Consider the following 22,575-nt stretch of genomic DNA (forward strand, 5'->3'; position numbering starts at 1 on the left):
AGCACTTCCTCGTTTTTTTTTTTTTTTCTTTTAAAGAGAGAGTCTTTTTTTTTTTTTTCCTTATAAAGAGCTATGGTCACAACCCCACATAACCCTGACCAACGCAAGTGAGTCATTTCCTCTTTCCTCGGCTCCTGTGCCCTCTTTGAAGATCATCAAACAGTATTAGGAAAACAGATGGATTTCTGTTTTAATGTATCCTTTGCTCTGCTCTCAACCTCAATCTATTTTCAAATTAGAGAAAGATGCTTTTCTTGTCCCACGCTTTGAAAATTTGATTTTAGGACTTCTGTAGGCACCTGTCTTAGAAAGCCACCTGCCTCCATTTCTACAAAGTAAAACTTTTACTAGGTGCTTCTGCACAGTGACCCAAAACTTGCAAGAAGCACCCCTCGATGTCACAGGTAACCAAGTCCCACTCTTGTTCAGCAAGAGTTGTGGACAAAGTGTGCAGGACTTCCAGCAGATAATGACTATTTTCTTGGATGAGTATTTACAAGCGGCACGCAATTTATCAAAATCTCCATGCCCCCAGAGGCTGAATACGCATATAGTTGGACAAAATCTACTTTGCATTGAGACGAGATGGAAAAAGTCCTGTTTTATAATTTACAGGGTTTTCTTAAATTTTTCACGGCGATCAAAACATTGTCAACGTCTGTTTTTTTGTTTTGTTTTTGTTTTTTTGAAGCAAACTATCTAAGAGCTAGAAGAGGCACGTTCTTGTGGTTGTTGTGACTGCTTACATCGCTTGACGTAGTATACAAAGCATGGTCCTTGGTAAGAACTGCTCGAATGGACTCTACGGGGAAGGGGACCCCTGTTTGTGTGCCCAGAAGACGTTTCACTTACAGCTGCTAAAGCAGGAAATGTAGCTTTGCTCAGTCTCCTAGAGCAAGCGAGGGAATGGCATGTTGTGTGTGTGTGTGTGCACGTGATATGCCAACCTAACTCACCGGTCTCCATTTGCAAATGAACATTGGTGCCTCTCTGGGAGGCGGAGATGCTTTTGTCGCTTCAGAGGTATTTCCTGGACATATGAGATTTACTCTCCGTGTACGTTTTCACGAACACCTCTCTACCTTGCCCAACCCCAAATTATTTCCATTTGGCACCAAGAACGAGGCTGCTGTCAGCCCCTATTTTAAGGTGCCCTTATGGCACCTTATGGGTTCTAGACCTCCCCCCACCTTCCACACTGGTCACCAAAAAGTAGGACTTTTTGTGTCCCGGGGAAGAATTTTTGCAATGTGGGTTTTGGGGCCCTAACACGGGGACGAACCTGGGTGACCTGGGATGTGGGTCACCGCAGGAGCCACAAGACGGAAAAGAGCTGCCCAACTCACATCAGACCTGGTTGAGAAGTACGTCTTTATTGCGCCGAGCCATCGAGAGCTCAGGGGCGGTGCTGGGAAGGTGGGTGTTGTCCCCCCGGCTAATGCTGCACACCTCTTCCCGCGGCCTGTCTCCAAGCCCAGCAGTCTGTGTAGACACGCTGTGATCCAGACAGCACAACCCAGTAACAGACTCCGTGCCCACGCAAAGGAAGAGTGCAGGTTGCCGACTGCAAGTCTGCGTACCTTCTGAGCCGCTCCCCGGGCTAGCTGAGCTGGATTATGCGCACAGAAGATAAGCAGGTTTAATAAATCACGAAGAACTTTTACCACAGGTGCCTGGGCCGTGAATTACCGTGGAACCAGCAGCCCGACGTCTCCCACATCTTAAATTAGGGATGATGGCTGTTCCTTTGGTCATCTACACAATAGATAATATGAAATATTAGACCTGAAATGGGTTTTAGACATGACCTAATTCTAATTCTAATTTCTAATTTCTGTAATTTCTGTAATTTAGTTCAAACATTTATTGAATGGCTCCTGTGTTCCAGAGACACAGGAGAGGGTTTTAGAAATAGATCGTGCACTGTCCCTTGCCTCAAGCCATGCGTGCGTGTGCACGCGTGCGTGTGTGAAGGTAACATTCACATGACGTAAAGTTAACTGCTAACAACTTTCAAATGAGCAATCCACTGGCTTTTACTGCATTCACAATGTGGTACATCTGTCGCCTCTATCTGGTTCCCAGACATTTTCTTTTTAAAGTTCTTTAAAAAAAATTTTTTTTAATGTTTGTTTATTTTTGAGAGAGAGAAAGAGAGAGCAGGGGAGGGGCAGAGAGAGAAGGAGATGCAGAATCTGAAGGAGGCTCCAGGCACCGAGCCGTCAGCACAGAGCCCGACGCGGGGCTGGAACTCACAGACCCGCGAGATCATGACCCGAGCCGAAGCCAGGCGCTCAACCGACTGAGCCACCCAGGCGCCCCATCCCAGACATTTTCTTGATCCCAAAGGCAACCCCCTTCCCATTCAGGAAGCGCTCGCCACCTCGCCCCCCCCCCCGCCCCCACTAATCCACTTTCTGTCTTTATAGATTTCCCCATTCTGGATGTTTCATATAAATGGAATCATCAAGTATGTGACCCTCTTTGCATAGCGTTTGTGAGGTTTATCCCTCTTGTACCACAGGCATCGAGGGCGCAGAAGATGTGCAGAGGCTCCAGGCACCGGGCAGGCGAGAGAGGAGTCCGCGAGCCGCCTTGGGGGCGCCCCCCAGTGAACCGCGCGGGCCTCTGCACCCCACTGCTCCTCAGCTGTGCTGGACGGGCACCCCTGAGCCCGGCCCTGTCCCCACGTCCCCGGGGCACAGAGCCCAGCAGCCCTTTGCTCCTGGACGCGCACGCTAGCTGACCCTGCTAACGTGTCCCACTGTCTCCCCTGGATGCTCGAAGCCAGCGAAGCAGGACAGGTGGGGACACAGCGAGCCGCGAGCGGGCTTTCCCCAGGGACGCACAGGGCAGACTCTCTTCGTTCATTATTTCCCCATCTGTGCCACCTTACTTCTCCTGGGGCAACCAGTGCCTCCTGTTCTGGCTTACGTGCGAGAAAACCCATGTGCTGGGCTAGAAAAATAAGTTACCGGGAACGAACAGCAATAAATAAGTTACTACATCGCCGTGTAATCCCATTTTAATAAACATAAAAAATGGAGGGTGTATGGTTATCTGATAGTATTTTCTATCCTAAGAGAAAACTAATAAGCCATAAAGGACAGCCTACATACGTGAGTCTATGACGTTTTCAAACTTCTGTTTATTAAAATGCATTATAAATACACTAAAACGGGGGGAAAACCTGGGGAAATACTTGTAATAGAGAAGACAAGGCATTTGCATCCCTAATATAGAAAGAACATTTATAAATCAACCCATATAAATGCAAACGCTTTAATAAAAACTGGATGAAGGGCAAGAACAAGCAAATCAGAAATGAAAATAAGACGATATGGGAAATACATACTTGAGAAAATACGTGTTTGAGAAAACTTATTAACAATGAAAATTCAACTTCATCATTAATAAAAAGAGAGCAAAAAAAAAAAAAAAGCCGCCAGAGGTTATGTCTTGCCCATCCGTCTAGCAAATGACTTTTAAACACAATCTGCTTTGTTGGTAAAGCATGTTGAAAAGGGTACGGTAGAAACATTTTAATTTTTTTTTTCAACGTTTATTTATTTTTGGGACAGAGAGAGACAGAGCATGAACGGGGGAGGGGCAGAGAGAGAGGGAGACACAGAATCAGAAACAGGCTCCAGGCTCCGAGCCATCAGCCCAGAGCCTGACGCGGGGCTCGAACTCACAGACCGCGAGATCGTGAGCTGGCTGAAGTCGGACGCTTAACCGACTGCGCCACCCAGCCGCCCCAGTAGAAACATTTTAAAGAACGATTTGGGGATGTGGATTCAAAGTCTTATAATGGAACATCCTGTTTGACCCCAACTTCACTCCCTGATATTTATTTCAAGCCGGTAATCAGATATGTAAAAACCATGAGGGCTTCTATACGATGCAAAGCACTCCCCATTTCCGAAAAGCTTTCAGCAGGGATGGCATGCCCACTGTGAAGCATACTAATGGCATTTTTATAGAGAGGGAAAGAGCTGTTATGGATGAGCTGAGGATCGCTACAAGCCCCAAATTTTATTCAACTACTCTGCCATCGGAACAGAAGCAGATGAGACCTTAAAAAAAGGTAGCGATGGTGACAAAAATAGTGATGACGATGGCGGTGACAATGGCGATGACGGGGATGGTGAGGACAGCGACTTAAATTCACTGAATCCTGACTTTTTGCCGGACAACGCTCCTATGAACATTCTATGCGAACCAACCCCCATATAACCCTCATCGCAGCCTGGTGGGTGGGATTCATCATTTCCCTGCTTGTACACGTGCCGGCAGAAAAGCCCAGAGGGTTGAGGTATCTCTGACTTCGGAAGAGAAGGAGGGAGAACCTGGGTCCCTGATGGCCCTACGAGCCACACACCGGCTCCGGCTGCTGAGTGCTGGCTGGGTCACGGCGAGCCGCGTGCCTCCAAAACAGTCCCGCCATGTTGTTTTGAAGTTGTGATGTTTGCAGCGGACTCCGATTCCTTACCTATCGGGAAGATTTTAAACGCGGTGAAACGGTCCACCGTGCATCGGATTGAGGGTCCGTCGAAGACACCACTTCCCTAGACCATCGTCCCTCCAGGGACCCACAGCCCCCCTCCTGTGCCAGGGAGCTTGGAGTCAACTCTGCTGGGGCTCCTATGGAAATACTGGAAAGAACCCGAGTGTTCAACCAGAAGGGCTGGCGAAATAAATACAAGGGTAATTTTAACGACTGTGATTATCCAGCACTTACCACGTTTTATGGGACTGTGTTGTTATTCCTCAAACGCAGGCAACAATCCACACCTTCGAAAACACTAAGGAAGTCTTTTAATTGACGTGGTGAGATGCTTTATGACCAGCTCTCGTTGCCAAAATGCCGTGTAAGGTGCAACCCGCAAAGGTCAGTGCCTGCAGCCACGAGCACTCCCTTCCCTCGCTTGCTGCGTGTGAACAGAGGCCGTGTCAGCTGTTGCACACCCACACGCCGCCTGTGTTCTTTGGGCCAGAAGCCGTGCAGGACGTGATTTTTCCCCTGGCGGATAGCAGAGGCCCACAGAGGCTGGTCACGCCGAACGGCGCCTTTTCAGTTGTTTCTCCCGTCGGCATCGCTGACGTCCCATCGCTAAGAGCGTTGTGTCACGAAGCCCCAAATCAACGGGTCAAGATTAGCAGGAGGAACCCCAAAGCCACACGGAGTGGGGGCCGTGACGTTGATTTTCACGTGTGGAAGGAAGAGAGTGAGAAATTGAGAGCAATAAGGTGATCCAGGCGTTCACAACATCATCATCTCGAGGAAATACACGCGTGTTGGGCTTAACGCCTTTTGCGCCAACGATCTGTCAGAGGCGTGTACGTACATGCATGTACTGGGAGAAGGCTTAAAGTAGCAATATGGGAGTGCTAAGCTTCATCTCAGGAAGCGTGAGTGTTTCCATTCTGCTTTGAGCTACCCCAGATCTTCAGATTTTTTGGGGGGGTCGGATGAACTACATTCCATCGTTCACAGAGGACCGTGTCACTGGTGGCATTTCAGAGTCAGGGCCCTGGACAGCATAGCAAAGCCTCTCCTCTGCTACTGAGGATCCAAGCATCCCCAGGGCTGGAAGGTGGGCTCCCGGACCCTCGTCTCCCCGTCTAGCCTTGGAGGAGGCCCCCTCTGCGGGGCCGTCCCCGGCCTGCCCAGCCCTCAGTTTCTTGGTGCGCTCAGCACAGAGTGGGGCCCTGCATTCCAGGACCCGGCCTGGTCCCGAGGCCCCCACATTCAGGCAGGCGGGCCCCTGAGGCTTTCGTGGCCCTGTTCCGGAGCAGAGACAGTCAACATCAGGCTTGTCCTTACTTCCCGAGTGTGGGAACCTCTTGAATTTCTCTGCTTCGTTTAAGTGAAAATATTAACCAGATGAGTTATTGAAGGCTCCCGAATGGAGCATCGGGAAGTCACAGCACACGCGGGACCCAAGAGCAGTGGTTTCAAATCCAGCGCGGCATCCCCTCAGGAGGAGGCCAGACTGAGCGCCACGCTGCCCCCAAGTGCCACGGCGTGCGCGTGACGAGGGGCAGAAGCTCTCGTTAGCTCTCGTTGGCAACACGTTCAGTGAGAACATCCCCACGCGGACCCGAGCAAAAGACAAAATAAGAAAACAGAAACCGAACAGGCCTGTCAGGACTGGCAGTCCCAGAGACCTCAGTCCCAACAGCTCTTTCCCTGCACGCTCGTGTATCCGCTCAGCAAACAGACAGGTGTCGAGTGCACAAGGTGTGACAGTGGACGTGGGCACTGCGAGGCCAGGAGTGCCCTGATGAGCTGCTCAGGCGTGGAAACACGGGCCGGGGCGGTGGGAACATCTGGACCCTGGGAAGGGAAGGCTGGGTGCTCTCTTTGGCCACGGAGGCGGCAGGGAGCAGGCACCCCTGGGGAGCAAGGTGTGGGGTGATTTGGAAGTGGGCAGAGGCAAAGACGGGCGGGCTGCTCAAGGTTGTGTCCCAGGCTTCAGGCAAGGACCCCAAGACTCCCCTAGGCAGGAGGGGGTGGTCAGCAGAGGGGCAAGTGCCCGAGGGGGTCAGAGGACAGGGACACCATCCTCAAGCCTCTTCTCACTCCTTGTCTAACAGGGCGGGACACACTGTCCTCAGCCCTGTAGCAGCATCAGAGCCCCCACCGGTGGTATCTCCAGGTCCCTAAAGATAACAGTGGCTTCAAGGTTGGGGCTCAAGGACGGGGGGGGGGGGGGTCGTGTGGCATCACAGGTAGAAGAGACACAGGCGTGCAGGTCGGGGGGAGGAGGAGAGAGCTGTGCTGAAGCCCCCAAGGTTATTTCTAGGGGCCATGCGTCCAGAGGCCCCAGGGAGGAATTCTTTCTTTAGGAAGTTCTGTCTTTAGAGGAGCTGCATTTGAAGTTAGAGCGGTAACCGGACATTGGGTATCTTCAAACTCACTGCTCAAAAAGTCAGCTTTGGGCGTTTGCTTTTCCCAGGGATGAAGTAGTGTGTTGCTTTTCTTTATTTCAGTTGGGGGTGCTGGCCGCAGAAGCGGGGCTCTTACACGGAGGCCCCTGAATATCAGGGGGGGTCTTATCTGTACGCACAAGTCACGTGCGGCACTGTGGGGTAAGGGCACGGGGGCCAGCCATGGGAGCAGGACCCCTGTCTGCTTTCCCTTTATTTTTTTAATGTATATTTATTTTTGAGAGAGAGAGAGAGAGAGAGACAGGGCGAGTGGGGGAGGGGCGGGAGAGAGGGAGACCCAGAATCAGAAACAGGTTCCAGGCTCTGAGCCGTCAGCACAGAGCCCGACGCGGGGCTCGATCCCACGAACCGTGAGATCGTGACCTGAGCCGAGGTTGGACGCTTAACCGACTGAGGCACCCGGGCGCCCCTCTGCTGTCCCTTTAGACAGCCTAGCTCGGTGTGAATGGGGTCCAGAGGAGAGCAAAGTGAGGTGAGGTGGCCCCCGCCACCGGGGCCTCAGGGACGCCTATGGGGCAGGCTCCTCCCTCGGTCAGAATGCACGCTGAGTGCAGGGCTCTGCTCTTGCTGTTGTCCTCGTCTGCAAGTCTCACGGCCACTGGACAGGACCCCACATTCGGGTTCATCCTCCCCTTGTGGATCAGTTGCTCAAGAGGAAAAGTGAGGTTATTTGCCAAAAGAGAAGCAGGACTGGGGGCTACCGCTCGGCCTCCTCTCCCCGCACCTCCCTGGGCTGCCCCCAGATCCCTGCAGGAGGGTCGGGGCAGCGGCCACTGGGCAGGGACAGCGTGCAAAGACACCGTGCAGGGACAGCGGCTGTCTGGGGCCTCGGCCGCCGGGGTTTCTGAGAGGTGATTACCGAAGAGGACGCTTGGCCGGCTGCTGGCTTCAGACGTTTGGTCTCAATTACATGGGACCCGGGGGGAGAAAAGAAGATAGTTTCCTCTCTGTTGTCTGGTCTCAGTGTGCTCGATGAGTTCCAGAAACAACACGGTCACCGTCCAAGTCAGTTGACGACCTCGGGCCCCTGTCCGATGCGGCTCCAGGGCCCGTCCTCCACAGACACCCCTTGCCCTGCGGAGTCCGGGCCCCGGGGGGACAGGAGAAGTGTTGTTACCATTTTTTCCCCCTAAGCCTGGGAAGTACATGAAACGATTTGGGTATAAATGTGATTGTTTTGTCTCTCCAAAGTGAAACGAAGAAACACAGTTCGAAGAGGGAACGTGTGGGCTCCTCGCGCAGCAGGAACAAGCCTGTCCCGGGACAGGCGGCCGTGTCCCTACTCCTCTCCGTCACCCTCCAGAGACACGCCCGGAGCTCCCCACCACTCCCCACCACTCATCTTGCTGTCTCAGCTTCCCTCTGACGTTTTCAGAGAGGTCACTTCCGGACCCTCAGAGAACCTGCCCACAGCCGCCTGGACCACCGTGCTCAACATCCCGCGTCTGGCCTTCCCGGCACGCATCGTAATGTGAATTTTTTGCACCCACCATCTGCATTTTCCACCCTGGATGATATCCCGGGCTCCAGGAACAGACTTGGCCCTATCCTTCTCTGTGGCCCTGGTGCCCAGTACGCACCGGGCAGAGAAGAGACTCAGCAAACACCCCTTGAATTCGTGAACGAGTAAAAAAGCCCACACTTGAAAGTGATTATACGTTGACCTCCACGACCCCACCAGACATCTCCATTACTCGTCATTTTTGCCGGTTGCTTAGACTTTCTCTCTTCTTCCAGCTCCTTTTCATTTCTCTGTCCTTTCTTATTCTTCTTCCCAATGCCCAGATCCTCACCTCCTCTGTCTGCAAAACAGTTTAGTTTCCCCTCCTTCCTTAGCTCTTTTTAGGGCACACCTTTGAGGTCGTATTTTCTCCACCCAAAGTGATCAATCAAGGAATTTTGAAAGCAAATGAAGTTCCTTCCCTAATAGCTCTTCAGTCAGAAGCATGTTTCAGTGGATCAGAAGAAGGAGCAAAATCAATGAAAAAGGAATAGCGGGGTGCCTCCCTGACTTCTGTTTGTCTGGTCCACTGATATAACTCAAAGTCAAGGTTACCCAAAATGGCTGTCGGTGCTCCAGTCATTACATCCACATTCCAGGTGGCCAGAAAGGGTTGGAGGCAGGAGAACCAAATGGGCTACACCTGTCACCTCCAACTACTCCATTTAGGGAGGCTTTCTAGGGCGCCTTCCAGAACACTTCCCTTATCCATCACTTAATAACAGGGTGCATTTGATTACAGGAGATGTTGGGCATAGGGTACCTGAATAAGACAGGTTTTGATTTTGAAGAAACAGAACGGGCATCAGGTAAATGGCATTTTCCACCTCTCTTCTCTCTTTCCTGCACACGAAAGAGCTTTCTTGCCCTGGGATTTATCCCAGTATGTGGCGTACACGTGTGGGCAGACACAGAGATGCACCGGAAACTCGCTCAATCATCCTTCCTGGCTTTCTTCTATTTGCATCAGCTGAGTTGATGTGCTCCTACGTGGGCCGATGACAGTTGCCATGGGAATCTGACAAACCTTATCCAACTTAGGATGTGAGTCTGGGGCTGGGGCTGGAGTCGGCTGCCTCTACCCGCTGTGGCCGTGTGGGAGAGGAGAAGGCACCTTAACAAGATGAGGGGTCTCTCAAGAAGGAAAAGGGGGCTCACGGAGGGAGGGCAGGCACCTGACAGTGGCCACCGCGGATCCCAAGCCCCGTGCGGTGCCTGGTATTCAGAGGGTGCCCCTCAGGTGGAGGGTGGGAGCATTAACTCGCCATCGCCTCTTACCTCTTAGCGCCACGTTTCCCTTCCACATCTATTCTGCCTTCCCTGCGCTGCCCGCCGTGTAGCCCATCGCTCAGGAGCCACAGCCTCCTGGCTGCCCACTGGCATGGGCCTGAGGCTTCACCATGAAGAGCTCACACTGTCCCATCCGGCCGGAGGGAAACGCATTTCTGGCGCAGGACAGGGGGTGGGACGGGGAGCACGGCTCTGCCATTCCAGAAAACACCCGGGGCCCGGCTCCTGGGCCAGTTCCCGTTGCTCCCCGTCTGGAGCAGAAGAATGACGAGTTTCCAGGATGGTGAAGGGCTGGATTCTGTCCTGACTCTGAAATCCGCTCCAGCCCCCCAGAACCACCTCCCGTGGGCACGTAAATACAGCTTTCCCTTGACCCAAAGGAGCGCCAAGAGCAGCCGGAATCATTCGCTAATGAAAGGCAAACACGACCTTGTCCGTTAAACCCGCAACGACGATTAACCAGAAGCAAACAACATTGATGTAGTTTCTTCGTAACACGTATTCGAATGACTGTGTGTGTGTGTATGTATGTGTGTGTGTGTCTGTGTAAGAACACACACGACTCGACGTCGAGAACCATCACACTTGCCAGTTTCACCCACTGTAAAATTTCGGAGGCAAGTTCAGTCTATAGGAATCATACGTTTTAATTACCAATATTCTTGCAAGCTAATATTCATGGTCTCGTGGTCAAGTATTATAAATATATTCTGAAGCTGGAGGAAAAACCCCTTTATGGTATATGTTCTCATAACTAGAAAGCACTGTTTTCTTTTTTCTTCTTCTGATGAGGAAAAAAAAATGCCCTCGGTGGTATTTCTTTTCCGATAAAGCATCATTTTTCTGCACCATTTGTTAGAAATATCTGTTCCTATCATCAAAGATCTTTCTGGAAGTGGTTGTGCTCCAACCTCAAATATTTATAGTTTTCAGGCTTGAGATGACTTATTTCTATTTGCTTTTAATTTCCTCATGCAATGTTTCAAACGGCATCGCAAGTTGTTATGAATGGTTTCGAGTTAAATTATATAGAGGTGCCACATTGCTTCTGATTGCCTGCATTTGATGAGGTTATTAAAACAGTGGAAATAAAAATTACCATAGCAACAAAGGCATAAATTCATAGCCTGTTTCATAATCTTGGGCCTGAAGGAAATTTTACGGCTCTTAACAGCTCGGGCATGATGCAACATGAACACTGAGTCATGTGGGCTCAAAAATCCATCAAGGTCGACAAGTACTGAATCCGCGGGATAGTCCGTACTGACTAGCCCGGGTCATTTCTTTCTAACTTTCCACCTGTTGGAGAGCCTGAGGGTGTGCAGACTCAATTCCCCTCCATGGCACGTCCACCTGCCCACCATCAGCAAGCCCTTCCTGAGACAGGATTGTATGCTTGAGAAGAGTCACCCCTCCCCCAGAAAAGCATGCCCCCCCCCAACTTATGGCTTCCAAATGCTTGTCCCAGAAGCAACGACATCTTTGTCTCTCAAGTAGCATATCCATATCAAAGACAGGGGGAAAAGTAAGAAAAGGAGAAAGGGAGACCGGAATGTTACAAGTCCCACAAAAGTAAGCCTAGAAAATGTTCGAGGCATCGGTATAGTGTGGGTCATCCTGCCTTCGATTGACAGGGCACGAAAATTGCTTGCTGTTTCATTTGATAACAAGCCCAAGATAAAAACTACAAGGTGGCACCTGTATCCGTACGTGGTGTTTTGTAAGCTTGGATGCTGCCAAGAGGGTAAGTGGATCTTCGATAGGCATTCTGTGCTGCCCCTTGAGGAAGCAGGAAAGCAGAACATGGGATTGATTTCGTCCTGATTCTCTCTCTCTCTCTTTTTTATTCCTGGCTCTTGAGAACTTTTCTGGAGTCGCCTCTGATTTTGGACTCTGTTGGTGTTTCTGGACAAGGTGAATGTTCATGTTTGGACATGAAGACAAACATGTCTTCTGTAGAATGTTGCTGCATTAGTATTTAAGAGGATTGTGTCGCATCTGGTGCCTGGGGACTGGCAGACTGGTACTCACCACGGGAGAGGCTGAGGACCCTAAAATGCATAAAGTGTCTTGAATCTTCATGGCAGGACTTTTGGAAAGCTAAAGGATGATGACCATATCCTTCGTAACCTTTAGAAGAAAAATTATAAAATGGCCTGCTGTGTGAACGGTGAAATCATTCATCCAGTAGATCTCAATCGAGCTCCTAGTAAATGACAGCCTGGTTCCAGACACAGGTGCCTGGCCATAGCCAAATGCACCAGGGCCTTGACCCCAGGGTGTTCGCTTTCTGATGGGGGCAGGGGTGGGTACAGAGAGGGACGGCAGAAGCCTCCAGAAGGGAGGTCAGTGAGGAGGCTACAGCAATAATCCTGGCAAGAGATGTGAAGGTGTCTTAGACGAGAATATTCGTTGAGGATGTAGGCAGTTCACTTCTAGATATATTTAGAAGGCAACCCAATGGTCTTTCCCAGTGGAAAGTTAGAGGAGTCAAGGACCAACCAAAGGACTTTAGCCCGACTCACTGAACGACTCAGTGTCCTGGGTGAAGCGTGGAAAGCGTTTTGAGGAACACACGAGAGAATGGGCATTTGGTCTGGGGCCATGTGTAACTTCAGACACACGTTAGGGCTGTGAGCACAGACACCCGGTCCCCTTCTGCAGGCTCCCCATGTATGTCTTTGCGAAACGGCCTTCTCTGGCACAAGCCAGCATTTACTGAGTGCTTTGTAAACGTCACACGGTGTACCAAGCACTTCAGATTTCTTGTCTCAATTGTCCCAAGCCACTGTAAGCACATCCGTATCATCATCCCCAGTTTATATGTGAGACACCTGGAATTTACAGAGGCCAGAAACACCCCGGCCAGGGGTGGCAATGGAATGCCTTCTTGAAGACGCTTCCTGCTACAGCGCATGTCCGTCTGTCGAGAGGACTCAAACTTGAGAGCCTATCACCCCCGATCTGAGCCGCTCCTTGCTGCAACCTCTAAGCTTCGCGGGAGGCCCCACTCCATCCCTCTCCAGAATCCCAGGGAAGGCTAAGCCTGGCCACAGCACTGAGCCTAAATACTTGGTTATTTGGTACAGGTCCATCTGCTGGAAAATTGCAGGGCAGAGAGTGGGTTTGGAAGCCCACTTGGAAGGAGGGGATAGTCTGTAAGAACAGGTGCCTTATTATTAACAAATTAAGCATCCCTCCTCCCACCCCGAGTAGGAGGTAAATGTGTCATTTATGTCACCTCTACACCAGGAGAGGAGCTGCACACATCGGGACATCACATGCTGTCTGGTGGAACACAGTCCGGGAGCCCAGACCCAGAGGGGGATTGGTCTCACACCTCAGAGCCTTTAAACAATCAGTTCACACCGTGTTAAAGCAGAAAAGAAGCAGATCTTTCCATATCGAATCAGGAACCTATGTTTTTACCCATAATATGACTCTGAACCCCTGGAAGAGTTCAGAAGAGCAAGAAGGGTCTAGAAGGGTCTTCGCCAGTGAAGAAAAGAGGACAATGACTTATTTTATGACTCTCTGGATCAGTCTGCAAATCAACCCGGTATTGAGCTAGAGAGAATCAAACCTCTTTCAGGAACATCTTGCATTGCCTGTCGGTCAATCTGGACCTGGTCATCTAACCCTCAGGCTCTTGGGCAAACGTGAGTTGGGCATGTCCCAAGGAAGCTGGATGCCACGTCTTCATGCAGGGGCCCTGCCTATGCAGACGACCTCTTCCATCCAGTCAAGGGCCCACACAACAGCGAGACACAGCCAGAGCCAGGAAGCCATCCCACTCGGAGACTTTGCTTCCCTACTGTGAGACATAGGGCTTTTTGGCTTTTCATTTTATGGGGCGCCTGGGTGGCTCAGTCAGGTAAGCGTCCAACTTTGGCTCAGGTCATGATCTTGCGGTTCGTGGGTTCAAGCCCTGTGTTGGGCTCTGTGCTGACAGCTCAGATTCTCTGTCTCCCTCTCTCTCTGCCCCTCCTCCACTCATGCTCTGTCTCTCTCTGTCTTTTAAAACTAAATAAAAACGTTTTAAAAAATTTTTTAAAATATCTGCATTTTGGGGTGCCTGGGTGGCTCAGTTGGTTAAGCATCTAACTTTGGCTCAGGTCATGATCTCACAGTTCATGCATCGGGCTCTGCGCTGACAGTGCAGAGCCTGCTTCGGCTTCTCTCTCCCTCCCTCTCTCTCTGTCCCTCCCCCACGCGTGCTTTCTCTCTCTCTCAAAATAAATAAACTTTAATAAATAGATAAATCTGCATTTCTCCTTCCCTCAACCCCTGGGGGCTTACCATGACTCTGTACCTGAACTGGATCCCTGCTGGGTAGAAAATGGTTTTCCCTCAGCACTCAAGATTTAGCTTCTCATGGTTATTTCTTCTGTAACATCATCCGCTTCTATGAATTAAAGCAGAATCGGGAGTCAGGGTTGACTGGGAAGGGGACATAACTTCGAGGCCAAGAGAGGCGGTGTAGTGGTTAAGAACACAGAGGCTCATTTGTAAATTTGGGATAATACTAATAACGGCACATCTCACAGGGTTATTGTCATCATCAAGTTGAGCAGTAAATGGAAAGTGGTCCGCATCGGGCAGGAGTTCAAATAGCACTCCGTAAATGGCATCATCATCATCATCGTCATCATCACTGTCATCGTCATCCTTGTCATCATCATCACCATCATAGTCATCATCGCCATCATCGTCATTGTCACCATCATCGTCATCACTGTCATGGTCATCATCGTCATTGTCATCACTGTCATCATCGTCATCATTGTCATCATCACCTTCATCCTCCTCCTCCTCATCATCACTGTCATCATCATCACCATCCTCATCATCATTGTCATTGTCATCATCATCATTGTCATCACTGTCATGGTCATCGTCATTATTGTCATCACCATCATCATCACCATCATTGTCATCATCGTCATTGTCATCGTCATTGTCATCACTGTCATCGTCATCATCGTCATCACTGTCATCATCATCATCACCATCATTGTCGTCATTGTCATTGTCATCATCATCATCGTCATCATCACCATCATCGTCATCATTGTCATCATCATCATCGTCACCATCATCACTGTCATGGTCATCGTCACCACTGTCATCATTGTCATCATCATCATCGTCGTCATCATCATCATGATCATCATCATCACCATCATTGTCATCATTGTCATTGTCATCATCATCATCATCGTCATTGTCATCACCATCACAGTCATCATTGTCATTGCCATCATTATCATCATCATCATCATTACCATCATTGTCATCACTGTCATCGTCATCATCACCTTCATCATCATCACTATCATCATCATCATCATCGTCATTGTTGTCACCATCATCGTCATCATCATCATCCAGAAAGGACCCATAATAAATAAAATAATCGGCCACACCAACAGTACCAAGTTTCTGGCCTAGCATGGCACTTTTAGGGAGGCAAGTGAAATGACCATCTCAAAGAAGATCCTGGAATGTGAGCTTGACTTCCAGAACCAGTGACCCGGTGCAATCCAAAGCTTCCCCGGGTAGGGAAGGTAATGTAGAACGTGTTGTTTCTATTTGGCCTATTTGTCTACCCTCTTCTCCCAGGAGATCCTCCTGATTTCCTGGGGAGCCACCTCTGCTCTACTTTGAATCTTTGCTGTTAGAAAGGAGCCCAGGACCAAGTTCCATTCCCCTGCCCCACACCATGGTCCTGGATTAGCCATGCAAACCAAGACAGGCCAATGAGTCTCAACCCTGGGATTTTGTTTGAGCTACCAAACTGATATGGCAGTGTCTCCTACGTAAAGAGTGTGAGGAGAGAAATCAGGTGCCCACATCTCTCTTAAGTTGCCCCCCAGAGTTTCTTTCATGCACCTGCTCTTGGTATTTGTGGTGTCTGAGTATCAATCATCTAATCCCAAGGACACTCACAGACCCCTCTCTTAACGACTCACATTCTTATTTGTCTTTTATGGGTAACTGGCATATCAATTGCTCCTGCTTAGGATTTTTTTTTTTTACCAAACACTTTACATTATTTATCAGATTCAATGAAAAAGATACCATTTTCACTAAGTAGTTTCTGTTCGACATGCTGTTTGCCTTGCATTACATATGGGTGAGCTTCAGATTTAGGTGCCCACCACAGATGACCTGGGTAGGAGGGCCATTTTTCCCATGAAGGAGAAACCATTCGATAACAGTAAATACAGAGCGGCAGATAAGCTCCCGCAAATGAAGTCGTTCTTAAATTACCGAGCCTGAGACCACGGCAGCTGGTATTACTCACTCTGGAGAGTCGACTGGGTGTGAAGATGCTCAAATCTTTTGTTCCAAGGAGGAGGATTTTCAGGGTATTTGAGCACTTGATGTGTGAAAGCAGACCGCTTTTCAGAGAAAACGCACAGTACGATGTGTCCTGCCTCCAACAAGAGTCCCCGGAATCAGGCCCTCATGGGGCTGTTCAGTGAGGAAGGGGGCATTTAGAGCCCCATGTCCACATGAATAAGTTTCAAATCCCGCAGAACATGGGAGAAACGGTTTCGGGCATCGGCAATGAATGATTTAATGCAGGGAGCAGGCTCCCGTGGGTTTCCATCTTGGCTCTGTCTTCTATTTTTCATGTCACCTTGTGCTCAGTTCCTCATTGGAAAATGGGGTGATAATGCCACCTCCCTTGGGGGGGGCTCAGGTGAGGATTAGATGGGCTAATACTGCAAAGTTCTTGAAACGGTACGCACGTGTTTGGGTGCCAGCTGTCACCAGCCTCACCCCACATGATGCAGTGGCTCACAGTGCCTGTGCCCATCCCCCCACCACACACACAAAGCCCCGATCTCTGGGGTCAGCAGCTGTGTCAGGTTTCTGGCTCTGTCCACTGCACCAGGGGCGCTGCTTAGACCAGAAGTGATCCTCAGAAAACGTCTGTCCCATGCATAAGTTTTAGAATGCAGACGGCCTTGGTACACATAACACCTTGTCACACTGGACAGTTGATCTCGGAAAGCGGATGTGATACACTTAGAAGGTTCCTGACCTGGGAGTCACCACCTAGCCTCATGGTCTTGGTCAACTCAAGCTCCTCTCCTCTCGGGACATATTTCTCCCGCGTGAAGTACAAGGATTGGATTGGATTATCTTGAAAATCCTTTCAGATAAGTTAATACACGGTTACCCCATGCAAGGGTCTAGCGATTTCCACACTGCTGCACACAACAGTTTCCTGGAGACCTTCTAAAGATCAGACCCCCGCCACCACAGCTTCCTGTGTGGTTCTGACTGTGCAACATTTGGGAAAGGCAAAACTATGGAAATTGTGACGAGATCAGCGGTTTCCCGGGCCTCTGGGGGGGAAGGGAGAGATGAACAGGTGCAGCTGAGGTAATTGCCAGATGATCCTGTCATGTTGGATACCGGACGGACGGACGTGATGTGTCTGTCAGCACCCCTACAACTTTGCAGCACAAACAGTGAACTCTAGTGGAAACCGTGGACTTCAGTTGATAATAATGTCTCCATATCAACTCATCGATCGCAACAAATGGATCACATGACGGCAAGATGTTAACAACAGGGGCGATTGTGTAGGGGAGGAGATACATATGAGAACTTTCTGTACTTTCCGCTGAATTCTTCCCCCAGCCCCAAACTGCTCTCAAATTGCATCTGTTAATTTGAAAATATTCACTCCCTCTCCCCACCTGCAGGTATCCTGACGTGATTGGTCTGGGCTGATCCTGGACATCCGTATTTTAACATTACTCACGCGATTCCAACGGGCAGCAGGGGTGAAGGACGATGTCTCTAGAGTGAAGGGTCTGCAGGAGTGGTGGATGCAGACAGGAGGGGGATGGGACACAGGACAACCATCCCTGGACACCCCACGTCTCAAAGCCCCACCTTGTCCCTACTTGCTCGTGGAGCTGTTTGGCAGCCGGTATATTACTCACAGCTGAACGCACCCCAGACCCTAACCCTTATTTCTCTGATTTCCACGGTGAAGTCCTTGTAAGCCAGCAGGGTGACTTCCTGGCCTCCTGTGGCCCTTGTGATGTCCGGCATGTGCTGGGAGAGGGCAGGTCAGAGTCCTGACCTGTCGCTTCATTTGGTGGATCTGGTTGACGTGTGGGAGAAGCCTGACTTTACCCCAGCATGTCCCCAGGCACAGCAGCCACTGTCCCCAACATCATCCGGGCACCTTGATTCTAGGAAACTATGCTCTCCTTCTCGTCAAGGCCCCACGATATGGCTTTCATTCTCCTTTTTAAGATTCACAACACCCACCGAGCTTCTGTCTTTCAAGTACAATTCCTTTCACACCTCCCGGGGGGCAAAGGGGAAAAATTCAGCACCAGAGTTCTGCACCTTTCCCTTATCTGATATTTCCAGAGAAGCGTGCCCCAGTCTAATTTGCAGGAGGAAATTGAAAATGCATCCTCCTACCTCAAGGGATGATATTCGGGAGCTTTGGAGAATCTTTAACTAATTAAAGAGATAGAAGCAGATTAATGGGTCCGGAAAACAAAACCTCTGCCCCACCTCGAACGGCCCTTCCCGGGGTGTGCAAATTGATATTTGTTGAATCCAGCTGGGGAAAGAGGTACCCGACTACCTTGCCATTTCTGGAACCGAGTATGGAGAGGAGGGTGATATTCCAGAGGGTCTGCCACATTTTCTTGCCAATGGAGACACGTCACAATCCCTCCCGGCAACTGCAGGGTCCGATGGGAATTGACCGTGACACGGACGAGTGAACAGGACGTCTTATCGAGAGACTCACATATACACGTAAGAGAGAAAGGTGCCTTCACTCTAGAAATGCAAATCTACTTTTCTCTGTGCACAGACAAATGCGGGGGTCACACACTTCTAGGAATGACGTGCTCTTTAGGGGGGATGAGAGGCAAACACACCCCTGTGACCGACACCGCTCGTGCCCAGAAGCAGCCAGGGGCTGCGGAGGGTAGAAGTCCCCGCTTGTGTTCCTGGCCACGAAGGGATGCTCTGCTCAACCTCATACAGGGGAGTGAAAAATTACAGAACGAGACATCCCGGGATGTGGGGCTTGGCCACCTGCACCATTTGGAGGGGACAAAAAATCCAACTCTAGTCTCTGAGTTTCCCTGGCCGAATGCACTGCTGGTAAAAATGACCGCGTAAGTGAGTAAATCGAAGTGTGTGTCCCAAATGCGTCTGGAGTGAAATGTTCACGTTTGCTCTGGGGGAGGCATAGCGTTTAACCGCAGGCCTGTTCGCCTGAGAAGCAAGGAGATCTGCGTTTAGGTTTATTGATACACTTATGAGCAAACAATGAATCTGAACGATCGATGCTTTAGATCCGCATTTCGCAGAAGGGCAAGCCTGCATTTAGAGACCATGTCATGGGGCGTTAAGATACGCGTCTCACGTCTAAGGGGAATGGTGGGAGCCAAGAAAGAGGCAAGAACGCAAGCAAAGAAAAGTCTTAGAATGACGGGAAATGTCTTTCCAGCTGTTTTTGCCCGCGGAATAATCTGGCTAGGGTTTTGCAAGCAGCTTGGAGTTGTGGAGAGTGTGATCTTTAAGAATTAGGTAAAGGCTCCATCGGGCTCTTCTGTTTTCCATCTTTGGAACGGGCCTGTGCCTAGTCCTTCTGGATGTAGTTGATTTAGAGGTTCTTACGCACACACAAGCAAGAGCACACCTACGTGTAAACGTGTGTGTGTGTTCTTGAAGCGCAAAATTATAGGTGTGTGTTATAGAAAATTTGGAGCCCATAACAAAGACAAAGGGCAATGTGTCCCTCTCACTGGTGAAGAGGGACATTCCTGCATGGGGTGGGGCGTATGGCACTCCCACTCTGAGACCGTGGCCAGGATGGGAATCTAGCTTCTCACATCATCATCCAGTGGTCTGAAAATTAAATTACAAGATGTGTGCAGAAACAGAGCTGCCCCCGGCACATAACACGTGCTCAATAAATAGCATCTAAGGAAACACGCGCAACGCACTTACATAAAAAGATGTTCGTTACCGGGTAAGAGTGAAATTTTAGAAACAATCAAGTATCCGCCCATCAAGGAATTACATAATCTTATGGTTACAGCTGTACCAGAAACTCTAAACAATGAACTAGGCCTATGTATACTCACGGTAAGTGACAAAGGTATACACTGTGAGCAAACCTATGGATTAATATAAGTTCTGACATTAAAGACCACAGACCCTAATCATCTATTTCGGCACATAGATTTACGTGATAATATAAGCATACAGATTCATATTGACTTAAAAAAATGTTTTAATGTTATTTATTTTTGAGAGAGAGTGAGAGAGAACATGAGCAGGGGAGGGGCAGAGAGAGAAGGAAACACAGAATCTGAAGAAGGTTCCAGGCCCTGAGCCGTCAGCACAGAGCCCAACGTGGGGCTCGAACTCACAGAGTGCGAGATCATGAGCTGTGCCGAGGTCAGATGCCTAACTGACTGAGCCACCCAGGCGCCCCTCATATTGACGTTTTATAGGTAAATTTACGTGCCTGTAAGTTTTGGGAGGTCACATGCCAAACTGAGCACCGTGATGGTTAACTGAGAATAATTATAGGACAACATGAGGTTAAAGAGGACTTCCGTGTGTGCGTGTGTGTGTGTGTGTGTATGTTAATTTTCACAACTAGACTTCCATCCCTATTGCTTGTTTACTTAAAAGAGAGATTCTGTGTCCAGCTCTGGCACCGACTAGTTGGAAGACTTTGGAAAAATGACAGAATTCTGACCTTCACAGGGGTGTGAAGGTCAATGCAAATGAGAATACAGGAATCAAGAAGGACCCCAGGCCACCACCGCCATGGGAAGAAGCCACGCAAAGTCACCACGGAGCAGGTGTGACCACGGAGCAAGTGCGTTTGGAGGGAGCGGAGCACCACACTGTTCCCTGTGTTGGCTTGCTTGCCTGATTTCAACATTGCATGAAGTTTGTGCCCCCGTCTTAAAACGTTGACAATCACAGGGATGTTAACAGAGGGTCTGACACAGTATGTGAAGACCCACCCATGTAAGCTACTGCAAAACTCCTTGTTGTTTTGAGCTTGGTGACAATAGATGCCCTGTAGACCGTCCGGGGAGAACGCGTACTTACTTCGAAGACATGTTTAGCAAGGTCACTTAAGGATATTAATATTTAAAAGGAAATTAATCATCTTGATATTGACATTAATATTTAAAATGTCTGCCGACGATACGTCGCAGCTTTGGAAACACCAACCCTGCAACAAGGCTTGGGTATCACAGTCTGCAGCTGCTCGAAACGTGAGGCTTCGTTTCTTATTGCCATCTATGAGTTTATATTTATTATTTGCTTGTTTGCGTCTTGATTTGACCATGTTACAAAGGCTAGGCGGCGATGCGTCTCATCGTATGTTTTGCACACCCCAAAGGAACTCGCAGGTGAAAGAAAACAGTACAATCACTCATCACCACCATAACCATGAATAATAAATACATCAGCGGTGATGGCTCATTGAAACACGGACATAATGTGAACTCTTGAATTCATAGCTGCGATTCAATTTGTTTCTCTCCTCTTAAGGAAACACTTTAGAATGATATTATTGACCGAGAGGGGCAGTTCTGTCCCCAAAGGGACTTTTGATAATGTCTCCAAGTTCCCAAGACTTGTCTTCACTGTCACGGTGCATTAAGGGCTGTTACTGGCATCTAGAGGCTGGAGGTCAGGCATGCTGCTAAATGCCCCACACGGCACAGAATGATCTGTCCCCAAACACTCAAACAGAAGTTGACAGTGCCCAGCCTGCGGTGTGAGGAAGTCTGCTTTTCAGGTATGGTGAGACGACAGACCAGAGAAAGCACTGGAAAATCTCAGCTTCTGCTCTGAGGACCTGGGGGTCAGAGCCTTTTGTGGACGGAAAGGCTGAGCCCACAAAGGGGCAGCCTGTCCCCTGAGGGTCTGCCCCCAGCTGGTGCCTCGGCCTGAGGGGTACTCAGCACCGTGCCCCTCCCCTGTACCTGTTTGCAGGTCTATTCTCTAGCTCAGCCGGCCTTTTAGAGGGAGCTGGTCCAGAAGGAGGCCCCGCCCAGGACCTCGCTGCACGATTTCCGTATGTTTTTCTTATAGGGGCTTCTGGGAAACACGTTTTTGGGGTGGATGCTGGAAACTGGCTTGGGAAACACCACTGCAGGGAAAGGCCACACTGGGTTGGAATCCCACACTAACACTTACCAGCAGGGATAAGGGGGTCTCCGTCCCCCGTGTCTACAGAGCCAGACGGTCCTATATATGATGGGGAGGCCTCTCCGGATGGGAAAAACGGGCAGATTCAGGCCTCCCCCGGGTCAGGAACTTCTTGTTCCAGCCTGTACGCGGTCCTGGAGGGTGGGGTGCTGGTCCCCTGATGAGGGAGGCAAAGGCAGGGAAAATGTACTTGAAATTAAATCTCCTTACAGCTCGAAGCTCACTGGTAGGAGGCAGAGCCCCGCAGCCTGCAACGTCCTCAAGGCGTTTCTGGTGCCTGAATGTTTACAGGTCGGTAAAAATGAAAAGCAGCCTTATCTTGACAATAGCTACATCTTCAGGGTCCTGTAAGACCCTGCTTTCAGCATCCAGAAGTTCCTTAGAAACTGTCTCTCTATCCGCCTCCCTCCACACACTTAAAAGTCTATGACTCAGTTCAACTCTTTCTGCCCACGGGTCCTGTCCCCGTGAGTTAATAAAACCACCTGCTTGCACCAGAGACGTCTCAAGAATTCCTTCTTAGGGGTTTGCTCAAGAACCCTGGTGGGGTTTTGGGGTGGTGGGGGTCCGGAGCCGAAGGCCAA

At 49.8% G+C, this 22,575-nt stretch overlaps 1 long non-coding RNA gene across 1 annotated transcript; it reads right to left on the reverse strand.

Moving 5' to 3' along the window:
- Positions 1 to 1,364: 1,364 nt before the first annotated feature.
- Positions 1,365 to 22,145, reverse strand: LOC122469976. Its single transcript, XR_006293787.1, has 3 exons — positions 21,980 to 22,145; positions 14,045 to 14,150; positions 1,365 to 1,755 (listed from the first exon to the last, which is right to left on the reverse strand). It is a non-coding gene; the product is annotated as an uncharacterized LOC122469976 (long non-coding RNA).
- Positions 22,146 to 22,575: the final 430 nt, after the last annotated feature.

The sequence above is a fragment of the Prionailurus bengalensis genome, chromosome D3 (genome assembly GCF_016509475.1).
Source record: "Prionailurus bengalensis isolate Pbe53 chromosome D3, Fcat_Pben_1.1_paternal_pri, whole genome shotgun sequence".
NCBI classification, from domain to species: Eukaryota; Metazoa; Chordata; class Mammalia; order Carnivora; family Felidae; genus Prionailurus; species Prionailurus bengalensis.